General features: G+C 43.6%; 1 non-coding gene across 1 annotated transcript; it reads right to left on the reverse strand.

The window, feature by feature from the left end:
• Positions 1-4,543: 4,543 nt before the first annotated feature.
• TRNAK-CUU (transfer RNA lysine (anticodon CUU)) lies at positions 4,544-4,616 on the reverse strand. The gene has a single exon. It is a non-coding gene; the product is annotated as a tRNA-Lys (tRNA).
• Between the last annotated feature and the right edge of the window lie 8,460 nt (positions 4,617-13,076).

A 13,076-nucleotide genomic window follows, 5' to 3' on the forward strand; every position in this document is an offset into this window, starting at 1 on the left:
CTGAGCAGCAGTGAGCAACAGCTGCTGGCTTGTCAGGAAGAGGGGCCACGCTGTCTGCAGGCCGGGCTTATATAACCTCGGCTCGTTGCGCTCGCAGCTTGGGCGGTTAAAGTCAGCTTCCAGACATACATTTTCTCTTCCCTCAGAAATCCCACCGTTTTTGGGAAAAAACAGTGTTCTTTTTCTGAGGTTGGAAGAAAACGTGCTCAGATTGGGGACTTGTTTATTTTATAATGGTAAATAATAAATTAATATATAATAAATAATAAATTAATTATTATTATTATATAATTAATAATAATAATAATAACAAATAGTATAATGATAGGCAATTATTTTTAATGAATCAAATAGCTAATTAGGATGAATGATAAATAATTATTGACTAGTGCATAACAATAAAGTATTAAGGAATAATTATAATGAATAATCCTTATAATGATAAAGTAGAAATCAATTACAATTAATAACTACATCTGTAGGTAGTAAATGAAAGTTGCATTAATTTAATTACACTAATTACAATTCCTGGGAATATTTCTTAGCTATCTGCAGGCTTATCACTTTGGGGGTTCAGACGGAGCACCCCCAATCCCGCAAGGGCCAGCGGCGCGGAACCCCCAACCCCGAAGGGCGAACGCGGTTGCTGGCCGCTGAAACTAGGAATGTGTGTCGACCTCATGGGTGCAGTAGTCTGCCCTCGGGCTCCATCCCTTTTCCTTGTTCATCAATGGTGTACCTTGTGCGCCTTCCATAGTCGGTTCTGGAAGTATTAAGGCAGTAAGGGTGGGCAGAAACGGGCATGCAGTATGAACGTGACGGGCAAGGAACCTACCCCTTAAGGGTACTGCTGGAATTAGTTTGTAAGAGGAGGGAGACATTTCCGGAAGCGAACTGGGCAAGTGTCATTAATGGATAAAGCCAGGGTGATACCCTGCGGAAAACTCTGAAAAGGAACACTGGCACAGGGGATAGGAGTGACTAGAGGGGAAAGGAAGAGAAAAAGATCTTCCAGGAAACTAGTTTGTAGCGAAGTAAGGTAACTACCAAACCGAGCAGAACTTTAGCGGGAAAAACCCAGACAAGTAAAAAAGGTTGGGGGGGGGGGGAAACCAGTTACCGTATCTGGGTCAAGGGCAGAAGTTAATCCAGGGGAGGGGGATCTAGCAAGTAATAATTCATTTCAAAATAATCCAATAGAATAATATAAAACAATAGAACAGCCCAACATAATCAATATTTATATGACCAATATGTATATAATATCAAATCAATATATAAATAAAACCATAAATCAAATGTAAGAAACAGGTCTTAAGGCGTAACTGCAACATGCTTGCGTCCAGAGTGACATGAACACAAATTATAAGGATGGTAACCGAGTCCGTTACAGTGATCTCCATTGTATGTTGGCCTCCAAAAGCATGTTAGAGCTGAATAGTTAGCCTAAGAAACTGCCTTAAGAGGTGTAAATGAGTTCAGTCTGAGTGTCAATGAGCATTCTGCGAGCAGCAGTACCCCAAGAACTTCAAGATCTGGGGATCTGAGGCAAAGTGAAATGGACACCAGGAAGGCTAGGGATCCGTAAATGTAAAATAATTAATGTAATTATGTTACGGACGCGAGTCCAGCATCCGAGCCCGGAGCAGTGACGACCACGCCATCTGTGGGTCAGCTCCCGAAACCCCCTCCAAATGGACGACGCCATCTAGTGAGGACGAGATATACCGGCCACAAGGGCTAGTTTCCCGTCCTAATCAGCTCGTGACGTAGCCGCTGCTGACCTCTGGTGAGGTGACGCCTAGACAGCAACGCCATCTATGGAGCGGATAGATGGACGTTTGTGTCTAAGCCTGTAAGTGAGGTGCCCTAGAGTGTAACTAGTACTGATGACGTGTCTGATTACAGAGTCAACCTGGGACTGCTGTAATGAACGTTGGATCAGTCTACCCAAGGCAGCCGTAGAACCTCCACGCATTTGCTGCTGACGCTGAGAGTCACCCCCCGGATGAATACTGTTGTGTTAGCCTGCCTGTGATGTTTCAGTTGAGGAATTGTCATACCCGGGGCTGACTGGTGAAGACTGGCCACTGGGGTGTTGTGGTGAGGAGAGTGATCTGTGGAATCACACGAGGCTCCTGCCTAGGGCTCGCAACCCTAGTATCGGTCGTGGAGTGGCCTAACCAGCGGAACTGATTGGAACCTGCCAGCTACAGGCTGGATTTGTGGTTGAAGGCCTCCACGACGGTGCCCCCAGTGGAACTGTGATTTGGCTGGCCTGTGGCCAGGGTAGACTCGAGAGAATCGAAGGATTCAAAGTGAGGCCACAAGAAGAGGACCAGGGCTACTCCTCTCGAGCACCGTGGAACATTCCTGCGTCTTCAGAGGAACACCATTCTGTATATAATAGTGTTTATGCCCCCCGTGTGATAATTTATATATTTATTTATGGTGATGGTAATTATACATTAAGTTTAGTTAATTTGTATCCCTTCCCCTTTTATTTACTTGCGTTACGGAACACACCTCTTGAAAGCCACTACTAGCTTGGGGCCGGATACCCTAACTCTACTAACATCAGAGAAAGAACCCAGTTGCGACCCAATAGGGCCGTAACAAATTAATATAGTAAAATAACAGATATAAGGACGAAAATAGTAAACCAACTCCCAGACTCATAATAAATTAATACGGACGAGATGGGAATAATAAAATGAATGACAGTACTATAAATTAGTATAGCAACTAATGAATATATACATATATATGTATATATATATACATATGTATATATACATATATATATTATTAAATATGACCGAAAAAGTAAGATTAATAATTCTAACACGAATTTTCTCAATCTTTCGTACTGTTGTACGAAAGTTTTCTACTGTTTTCTCAATCTTTTCACTGTTGGAGGTAATTCAAAAATCAATTCTCCAAAATTCATTTTTATTTGTAGTCTGACGCGACACTTGAGCGCGTTTCGTAAAACTTATTACATTTTCAAAGACTTTAGTTAACACATACACAACTGAATAGAACTTACACATCTCCGATTTTGTTTATATCTACATTTGAGTGAGGTGGCTGGGGTGAGGTGGTATTTAATAAGGTATTAATTTCATCAACACAAGCCAGAACATGAAACAATGGGTATTGAATAGAAGTGATTGTAGAAAGCCTATTGGTCCATATATCTTGATGCTTCTATATTGGAGCGGAGTCTTGAGGTGGGTAGAATATAGTTGTACATTAATTGGCTGTTGATTGCTGGTGTTGACTTCTTGATGTGTAATGCCTCGCAAACGTCAAGCCGCCTGCTATCGCTGTATCTATCGATGATTTCTGTGTTGTTTACTAGGATTTCTCTGGCGATGCTTTGGCTGTGGGAAGAGATTATATGTTCCTTAATGGAGCCCTGTTGCTTATGCATCGTTAAACGCCTAGAAAGAGATGTTGTTGTCTTGCCTATATACTGGGTTTTTTGGAGCTTACAGTCCCCAAGAGGGCATTTGAAGGCATAGACGACGTTAGTCTCTTTTAAAGCGTTCTGTTTTGTGTCTGGAGAGTTTCTCATGAGTAGGCTGGCCGTTTTTCTGGTTTTATAGTAAATCGTCAGTTGTATCCTCTGATTTTTGTCTGTAGGGATAACGTTTCTATTAACAATATCTTTCAGGACCCTTTCCTCCGTTTTATAAGCTGTGGAAAAGAAGTTCCTGTAAAATAGTCTAATAGGGGGTATAGGTGTTGTGTTGGTTGTCTCTTCAGAGGTTGCATGGCGTTTCACTTTCCTTCTTATGATGTCTTCGACGAAACCATTGGAGAAGCCGTTGTTGACTAGGACCTGCCTTACCCTATAGAGTTCTTCGTCGACTTGCTTCCATTCTGAGCTGTGGCTGAGAGCACGGTCGACATATGCGTTAACAACACTCCTCTTGTACCTATCTGGGCAGTCGCTTTTGGCATTTAGGCACATTCCTATGTTCGTTTCCTTAGTGTAGACTGCAGTGTGGAAACCTCCACTCTTTTCCATGACTGTTACATCTAGAAAGGGCAGCTTCCCATCCTTTTCCATCTCGTAAGTGAAACGCAGCACGGAACTCCGCTCAAACGCCTCCTTCAACTCCTACAGATGTCTGACATCAGGTACCTGTGTAAAAATGTCGTCAACATACCTGCAGTATATGGCCGGTTTCATGTTCATGTCGACTAAGACTTTTTGCTCGATGGTACCCATGTAGAAGTTTGCAAACAGGACACCTAGGGGAGAACCCATGGCGACCCCATCTACTTGCTTATACATGTGCCCATCCTGGCTCAAGAAGGGTGCCTCTTTAGTACAAGCTTGGAGTAGTTTCCTTAGGATATTTTCTGGTGTGTCAAGAGGAGTACAGGCTAGATACAATACAATACAATTTTATTTAGGTAAGGTACATACATACAATAAATATTTACAAGGATTGTTAACTTATAGGTATAGCTAGTACATACAATGCCTAAAGCCACTATTACGCAAAGCGTTTCGGGCATATAAAGTATACGCCCAACGTGGGGCTCGAACCCACGACCCCGAGATTAAGAGTCTCGTGCTCTACCGACTGAGCTAGCCGGGCTGTTTAAGATCACGATACACTCTGTCGGCTATCATCCCGATTGTCTCGTCCACTGGTACGTTAGTGAACAGCGATTCTACGTCCAACGAGGCTCTTATTCCTGTGGCCCGTGTGCCCCGCAGTAAGTCAACAAATTCCTTTGGCGACTTCAGGCTGAAGGCGCAAGGGACATAAGGAGTCAGCAGGCCGTTGAGTCGCTTCGCCAGTCTGTACGTGGGTGTGGGTATCTGGCTAATGATTGGCCGCAGTGGGTTTCCAGGCTTGTGTGTCTTGACATTTCCATACGCATATCCAAGTTTATATTCCCCAATGATCTTTGGCAGGTGGAGTCCGGATTTCTTGGCGTTCACAGTTTCGATCAGTTTGTTGACCTTTGCTTTCAATTCGGCTGTAGTGTCCTTCGTTACCCTTTGGAACTTAGTTTGATCAGAGAGTATGAGGTTCATTTTCGCCAGATATTCGTCTTTTTTAAGAATGACATATATTGGCGACTTGTCACCTCTCCTGACAACTATCTTCTTGTTCTCACGAAGGCTTTTAGCTGCCGCTTTGAGCTCGGGGGACAGTATGGTGCTTCTGTAATTGCCTCGATTCTTTCCTCCTTCTGCAATAAGTTCTGCTTGTAAGGTATCTTTGGTAGTGACCTTCTTTTGTGTCTCGAGGTCGAATATGTCGTCCAACAGAATTTCCAACTCTACTTTCCGGGCCATCTCACTCGGTCTGGACATAACGTGACAGTTTATGCCCAGATTTAGGAGAGTGACTTGGTCCTCAGTGAGGTTAATTCCTGCAAGGTTCAGGAAGCCATCTCTTGGTCGTGGAATTGCCATAGGTCCTCCATATAATGTTGTTAGTTTCTTGATAATCCTTGTTTCAGTGCTGAGGTGATGTCGGTCTGTGAGGATGTTGAGGTGTTGTTCAATGCGGGTACGGATACTTTCGTCGATGTTGCTATTTCTCCACTCGTTTGTAGCATGAAGTAGTTGCGTTTTGTTGTCTTTGATTTCATTCTCTGCCTTGTATATCTGATCACAAATCAGATCCTGGCGATATTTTATCGTGAAGGCTTGATTCCTTGCTGCTGGGTCGTGCGCTTTAATATTAGTATATTTTGGTAGCAGTCTTTCCTGTAGACATATATTATTAAATATGACCGAAAAAGTAAGATTAATAATTCTAACACGAATTTTCTCAATCTTTCGTACATTTCTTTTCACTGTTGGAGGTAATTCAAAAATCAATTCTCCAAAATTCATTTTTATTTTTGGAGAATTGATTTTGGAGAATTGATTTTTGAATTACCTCCAACAGTGAAAAGAAATGTACGAAAGATTGAGAAAATTCGTGTTAGAATTATTAATCTTACTTTTTCGGTCATATTTAATAATATATGTCTACAGGAAAGACTGCTACCAAAATATACTAATATTAAAGCGCACGACCCAGCAGCAAGGAATCAAGCCTTCACGATAAAATATCGCCAGGATCTGATTCGTGATCAGATATACAAGGCAGAGAATGAAATCAAAGACAACAAAACGCAACTACTTCATGCTACAAACGAGTGGAGAAATAGCAACATCGACGAAAGTATCCGTACCCGCATTGAACAACACCTCAACATCCTCACAGACCGACATCACCTCAGCACTAAAACAAGGATTATCAAGAAACTAACAACATTATATGGAGGACCTATGGCAATTCCACGACCAAGAGATGGCTTCCTGAACCTTGCAGGAATTAACCTCACTGAGGACCAAGTCACTCTCCTAAATCTGGGCATAAACTGTCACGTTATGTCCAGACCGAGTGAGATGGCCCGGAAAGTAGAGTTGGAAATTCTGTTGGACGACATATTCGACCTCGAGACACAAAAGAAGGTCACTACCAAAGATACCTTACAAGCAGAACTTATTGCAGAAGGAGGAAAGAATCGAGGCAATTACAGAAGCACCATACTGTCCCCCGAGCTCAAAGCGGCAGCTAAAAGCCTTCGTGAGAACAAGGAGATAGTTGTCAGGAAAGGTGATAAGTTGCCAATATATGTCATTCTTAAAAAAGACGAATATCTGGCGAAAATGAACCTCATACTCTCTGACCAAACTAAGTTCCAAAGGGTAACGAAGGACACTACAGCCGAATTGAAAGCAAAGGTCAACAAACTGATCGAAACTGTGAACGCCAAGAAATCCGGACTCCACCTGCCAAAGATCATTGGGGAATATAAACTTGGATATGCGTATGGAAATGTCAAGACACACAAGCCTGGAAACCCACTTTGGCCAATCATTAGCCAGATACCCACACCCACGTACAGACTGGCGAAGCGACTCAACAGCCTGCTGACTCCTTATGTCCCTTGCGCCTTCAGCCTGAAGTCGCCAAGGAATTTGTTGACTTACTGCGGGGCACACGGGCCACAGGAATAAGAGCCTCGTTGGACGTAGAATCGCTGTTCACTAACGTACCAGTGGACGAGACAATCGGGATGATAGCCGACAGAGTGTATCGTGATCCAGCCTGTACTCCTCTTGACATACCAGAAAATATCCTAAGGAAACTACTCCAATCTTGTACTAAAGAGGCACCCTTCTTGAGCCCGGATGGGCACATGTATAAGCAAGTAGATGGGGTCGCCATGGGTTCTTCCCTAGGTGTCCTGTTTGCAAACTTCTACATGGGTACCATCGAGCAAAAAGTCTTAGTCGACATGAACATGAAACCGGCCATATACTGCAGGTATGTTGACGACATTTTTACACAGGTACCTGATGTCAGACATCTGCAGGAGTTGAAGGAGGCATTTGAGCGGAGTTCCGTGCTGCGTTTCACTTACGAGATGGAAAAGGATGGGAAGCTGCTCTTTCTAGATGTTACAGTCATGGAAAAGAGCGGAGGTTTCCACACTGCAGTCTACACTAAGGAAACGAACATAGGAATGTGCCTAAATGCCAAAAGCGACTGCCCAGATAGGTACAAGAGGAGTGTTGTTAACGCATATGTCGACCGTGCTCTCAGCCACAGCTCAGAATGGAAGCAAGTCGACGAAAAACTCTGTAGGGTAAGGCAGGTCCTAGTCAACAACGGCTTCTCCAATGGTTTCGTCGAAGACATCATAAGAAGGAAAGTGAAACGCCATGCAACCTCTGAAGAGACAACCAACACAACACCTATACCCCCTATTAGACTATTTTACAGGAACTTCTTTTCCACAGCTCATAAAACAGAGGAAAGGGTCCTGAAAGATATTGTTAATAGAAACGTTATCCCTACAGACAAAAATCAGAGGATACAACTGACGATTTACTATAAAACCAGAAAAACGGCCAGCCTACTCATGAGAAACTCTCCAGACACAAAACAGAACGCTTTAAAAGAGACTAACGTCGTCTATGCCTTCAAATGCCCTCTTGGGGACTGTAAGCTCCAAAAAAACCAGTATATAGGCAAGACAACAACATCTCTTTCTAGGCGTTTAACGATGCATAAGCAACAGGGCTCCATTAAGGAACATATAATCTCTTCCCACAGCCAAACCATCGCCAGAGAAATCCTAGTAAACAACACAGAAATCATCGATAGATACAGCGATAGCAGGCGGCTTGACGTTTGCGAGGCATTACACATCAAGAAGTCAACACCAGCAATCAACAGCCAATTAATGCACAACTATATTCTACCCACCTCAAGACTCCGCTCCAATATAGAAGCATCAAGAAATATGGACCAATAGGCTTTCTACAATCACTTCTATTCAATACCCATTGTTTCATGTTCTGGCTTGTGTTGATGAAATTAATACCTTATTAAATACCACCTCACCCCATCCACCTCACTCAAATGTAGATATAAACAAAATCGGAGATGTGTAAGTTTTATTCAGTTGTGTATGTGTTAACTAAAGTCTTTGAAAATGTAATAAGTTTTACGAAACGCGCTCAAGTGTCGCGTCAGACTAGAAATAAAAATGAATTTTGGAGAATTGATTTTTGAATTACCTCCAACAGTGAAAAGAAATGTACGAAAGATTGAGAAAATTCGTGTTAGAATTATTAATCTTACTTTTTCGGTCATATTTAATAATATATGTCTACAGGAAAGACTGCTACCAAAATATACTAATATACATATATATATATATATATATATATATATATATATATATATATATATATATATATATATATATACATATATATACACATACATTCACATATACATACATATACACACACACACATATACATTCACAAGCAATAAATAGTACCTTACATATATAACGAAGTTTTCACTAAGAAAATGTAAAAGAGAGACATAAGCCTAGAAGGATAGGGAAAAGCACAAAATACTCCGTCCAAAGTACTAGGTCGCAGGACCATTAGCCCGCTAACAGGGCAGGCCCGCCCAGCTAAGGGCTCCACAGGGGTCCCAGCTAAGGGGGTAACGGACTGGCCCAGCTAATGGGCCTAGTACGGGCCGACCGAGGGCATGGCGAAAAAATGCCAAAGAAAACGATAACAAGTTAAGCGGAGGGAGGGTAGAAGTAAGGCGACTAAAACCCGCACCTAATAATAAAGAACTTAAATAAGTAGTAGTATGATACAGTAGGAACTGTATAAATAGATATATAAGTAAATGTCCCACACTGGGGAGGAGGAAGTAAGCAGGGAAACCCTAACCTTAACAAACCAACAATAACGTAGCATGCACAACACGAACACTAGTGGTCAACAAGGGCAAAATAAGGGCTTAACAAACAACAGTTGCCAAATGTAAACTGTAAAATCCTGCCTCTGAAAATCAGCGGCTGGAACACCTGTAGCTGGACATTGGCAACTGGTGCATCAACATCTGCCAAAGATAAATAAATAGTGGCAACTGGCCACCAGGGAAAACTTCGTTTATAAGTAGAAGTCCAACTGCAAGACAATTAGGGACCATATAGAACCTGGGAGCCAACAAGGGAATGGAGAGTATCTTCGGCCGCTGCTGAAGATACAAAATTAGCGGCAACGGGCCAAGGGGGAAACTGCAGCAGTAAGGGAAGAGCGACTGCAAAACAGATCATGCTCAAAATAATGCTGGAATATAACTCTTTAGAGAAAACGAGATTAATGCATGAAGCTGAAATAAATTACAATCAAATACAATAAACTGAAAGGAGTGCTAATAGGCACAACGTCGGCTGGAACGCTTCAGCTGGAACTTCGGGGGCTGGCGCGTCGGCAGCTGGACCCTTGGGAGCTGGAACGCAGTAGGATGGGCATTATCAGTTGGGACCGCTTCAACTGGAACATCAGGAACAACTTCAGCCGTAGCATGGGAGCTGGTCCAACAACCGCTGGAACGCCAGCAGCTGGACCATCTTCCTCCTGAACAGCAGCAAGCTGGGACAGCAACAGCTGTACCCACAGCAGCTAGAACACCAACTGCCGGGAATGTCAGCAGCCAGAACACCAACAGCTGCAGCAGCTGGACACCAAAATTGAGCAACAACGTAGGAAGAGAGTGGCGACTCGGACACTAGGGCAGACGGCTGGACCAGCTGCAACAGACCCAACCGAGCATCGGCCGCTAGAACACAGTGACAATCCGCAGGAAGAACGTCGGCCGGACATCAACCCCTGAACGAAGGCAGCTAAGACGTCGGTGGCTGTGAAAACCTTCCGGGCTACACCGGGCAGACAAAACGTCCGGATAAACCAGCGGCCTAGGGGGCCACTGTGACTTCCGGGCTACACCGGGCAGACAACACGTCTGGATAAACCAGCGGCCTGGAAGGCCGCATATTTATATGACCAATATAAATAAGATACCTGAATAACATCGCCGGCTTAACTCATCACAGGAAGAACGTCGGCTGGACATGAACCCCCGAACGCAGACAGCGAAGACGGCAGCGGCTATGACAACCTTCCTGGCTACATTGGGCAGACAAAACGTCTGGAGAAACCAGCGGCCTGGGAGGCCGCAGTATCTTTTGGGCTACACCGGGCAGACAACACGTCTGGATAAACCAGCGGCCTGGGGGGCCGCTGTGACTTCTGGGCTACAGCGGGCAGACAACACATCTGGATAAACCAGCGGCCTGGAAGGCCGCATATTTATATGGCCAATATAAATATAATACCTGAATAACATCGCCGGCTTAACTCATCACAGGAAGAACGTCGGCTGGAGAGCAGCCCCTAAACGCAGTCAGCTAAGACGGCAGTGGCTATGACAACCTTCCTGGCTACATTGGGCAGACAAAACGTCTGGATAAACCAGTGGCCTGGGAAGCAGCAATATCTTCCGGGCTACACCGAGCAGACAACACGTCGGATAACCAGCGGCCTGGGAGGCCACAGTGACATCCATGCTACACCGGGCAGACAACATGTCTAGATAAACCAGCAGTCGGGAGGCTGCAGATTCTTTCGGGCTACACCGGGCAGACAAAACGACTGGAAACGTTTACTGGTACTGGTAAACGAAACTGGTACTGTCTAGCTGTCAGTACTTAATAACTTAATGACAAAGTCAAGAAAACAAGTATGAAGGTAAAACGGTAAGTAAAATGACATGCACTTAGGCAATGCATAACTAGCAATAAATTGCTGATGGAACTAATCGTAATACGAGTCCAAGATAAACTTAAAGGGAGAGGCATGAGGCCCGAACACAGCGTCTAGGACATCCTAGCTGACTTTACTTAACTTAAAGGTGAAGCATAAGTTAAACAAACATAATTGTAAACCAGTAAAGTAAAAACATGTAGCAAGAGCGATGTAAAATGCGGGAAATTTGCTGAGGAAACTAAACGTAAATGCAGGACCAGAATAAACTTAAAGCAAGAGGCAAGGGGCCCGATCCCTGCAACTATCACATCCTAGCTGACTTTACATAATAACTTAAAGGCAAAGCAGAAGTTAAACAAACAAATGTAAAACCAGCAAAAGAAACATGCAGCTTGACCCTGCATAAAATTCATTAATAAATTAAGGAAACTTATGGAAAATACAAGTCCATAAAAACTTAAAGCTAGAGCCCGGAGGCCTGTGACACAGCAGCTAGCATAACCTAGCTGACTTTACCTAATAACTTAAAGGCAATAAGCAAAATGTTAAACAAACATAATTGTAAACCAATAATAAATAAATACACATGCAGCAAGACGCTGCATAATTTGCGGGAATAATTAGCTGATGTAACTAAACGTAAATGCAGGGCCAGTAATCTTAAAGCAAGAGGCAAGGGGGGGTGGGGGGCCGTACTCTGCGCCTATCACAGCCTAGCTGAGTTACTTAATAACTTAATGGCAAACAATAGTTAAACAATCACAATTGCAAAACCAGTAAGAGTAAATAACATGCAGCTTGACCTACATAAATTGCAGTAATAAATTGAGGTAAATTAATGGTACGCAATACCAAGATAATCTTAAAGTCAAAGGCATGAGGCTTGTAACTCAGGAACTAGCACAACCTAGGTTACTTTACTTAATAAATAACTCAATACAAGAAGCAAGAGTTTTAATAAGTTAATAAAACATGCACGAGGGCAATGCATAAATTGTAATAATAAATTGCAGAGAGAAACAAATCGTAGTTGCAAGCCCAAGAAAGGTAACAGCAAGAGGCTTGGACCCGCATCACGGGTCCAAGATAAATAAATTGCGGATAAATAAATTGTGAGGCATAACACATTGTAACTGAAAGACAATAATATAAAAATTTATATGGCCAGCGTTTAGAGTAGAGTAAAACAACAGCACTAAATAGGAGCTGGCTTGAGCATTAAATGTCCTGAACAACAATAACAGCACTACCCAATATATAAACATAGGCATGGGGCGAAAGCAAAGGTAAAATTACAGTAAATATTGTAGCGTGAGGAAGCACGCCATGACACAGTCAGACTGTAAAGAAGCACTTATATAAAGAACATAAATAATAATTAACGGCACAACAGAAGTCGCCCAAGCAGCAGACCTCACGTCGACTGGGTGAGGGAGCTTAAGGTACAGGGCTGAGCAGATGGGGAAGGTGGGGGGGGGGTGTGGTCGGGCCTCCTCCCGATGTGCTTCAAATAACAGCCACCTACTGGAGAAAAACCGGTGCCCCATAACAACACCGAGAGTCACCTCCCCCTCTAGGTCCACTACACCTGCATTTGGTCACCAAGGCTGAACCAACAGGCGTGCTTCAGGGGCGCGCCAACACAGACAAACACTGTACCTTAAATGTTGAGAAGGGCAGGACGCCCCTGACTGGTCGCTCTGAGTCGTTGTCGATAGGAACTGGTGTAGGGTCCATGCTGGGGGAACAGTTGAGCAGGCTAAACTTCTGTGTTTACGACTCACTGAGCAGCAGTGAGCAACAGCTGCTGGCTTGTCGGGAAGAGGGGCCACGCAGTCTGCAGGCCGGGCTTATATAACCTCGGCTCGTTGCGCGCGCAGCTTGGGCGGTTAAAGTC

This window comes from Procambarus clarkii, chromosome 20 (assembly GCF_040958095.1).
Source record: "Procambarus clarkii isolate CNS0578487 chromosome 20, FALCON_Pclarkii_2.0, whole genome shotgun sequence".
NCBI classification, from domain to species: domain Eukaryota; kingdom Metazoa; phylum Arthropoda; class Malacostraca; order Decapoda; family Cambaridae; genus Procambarus; species Procambarus clarkii.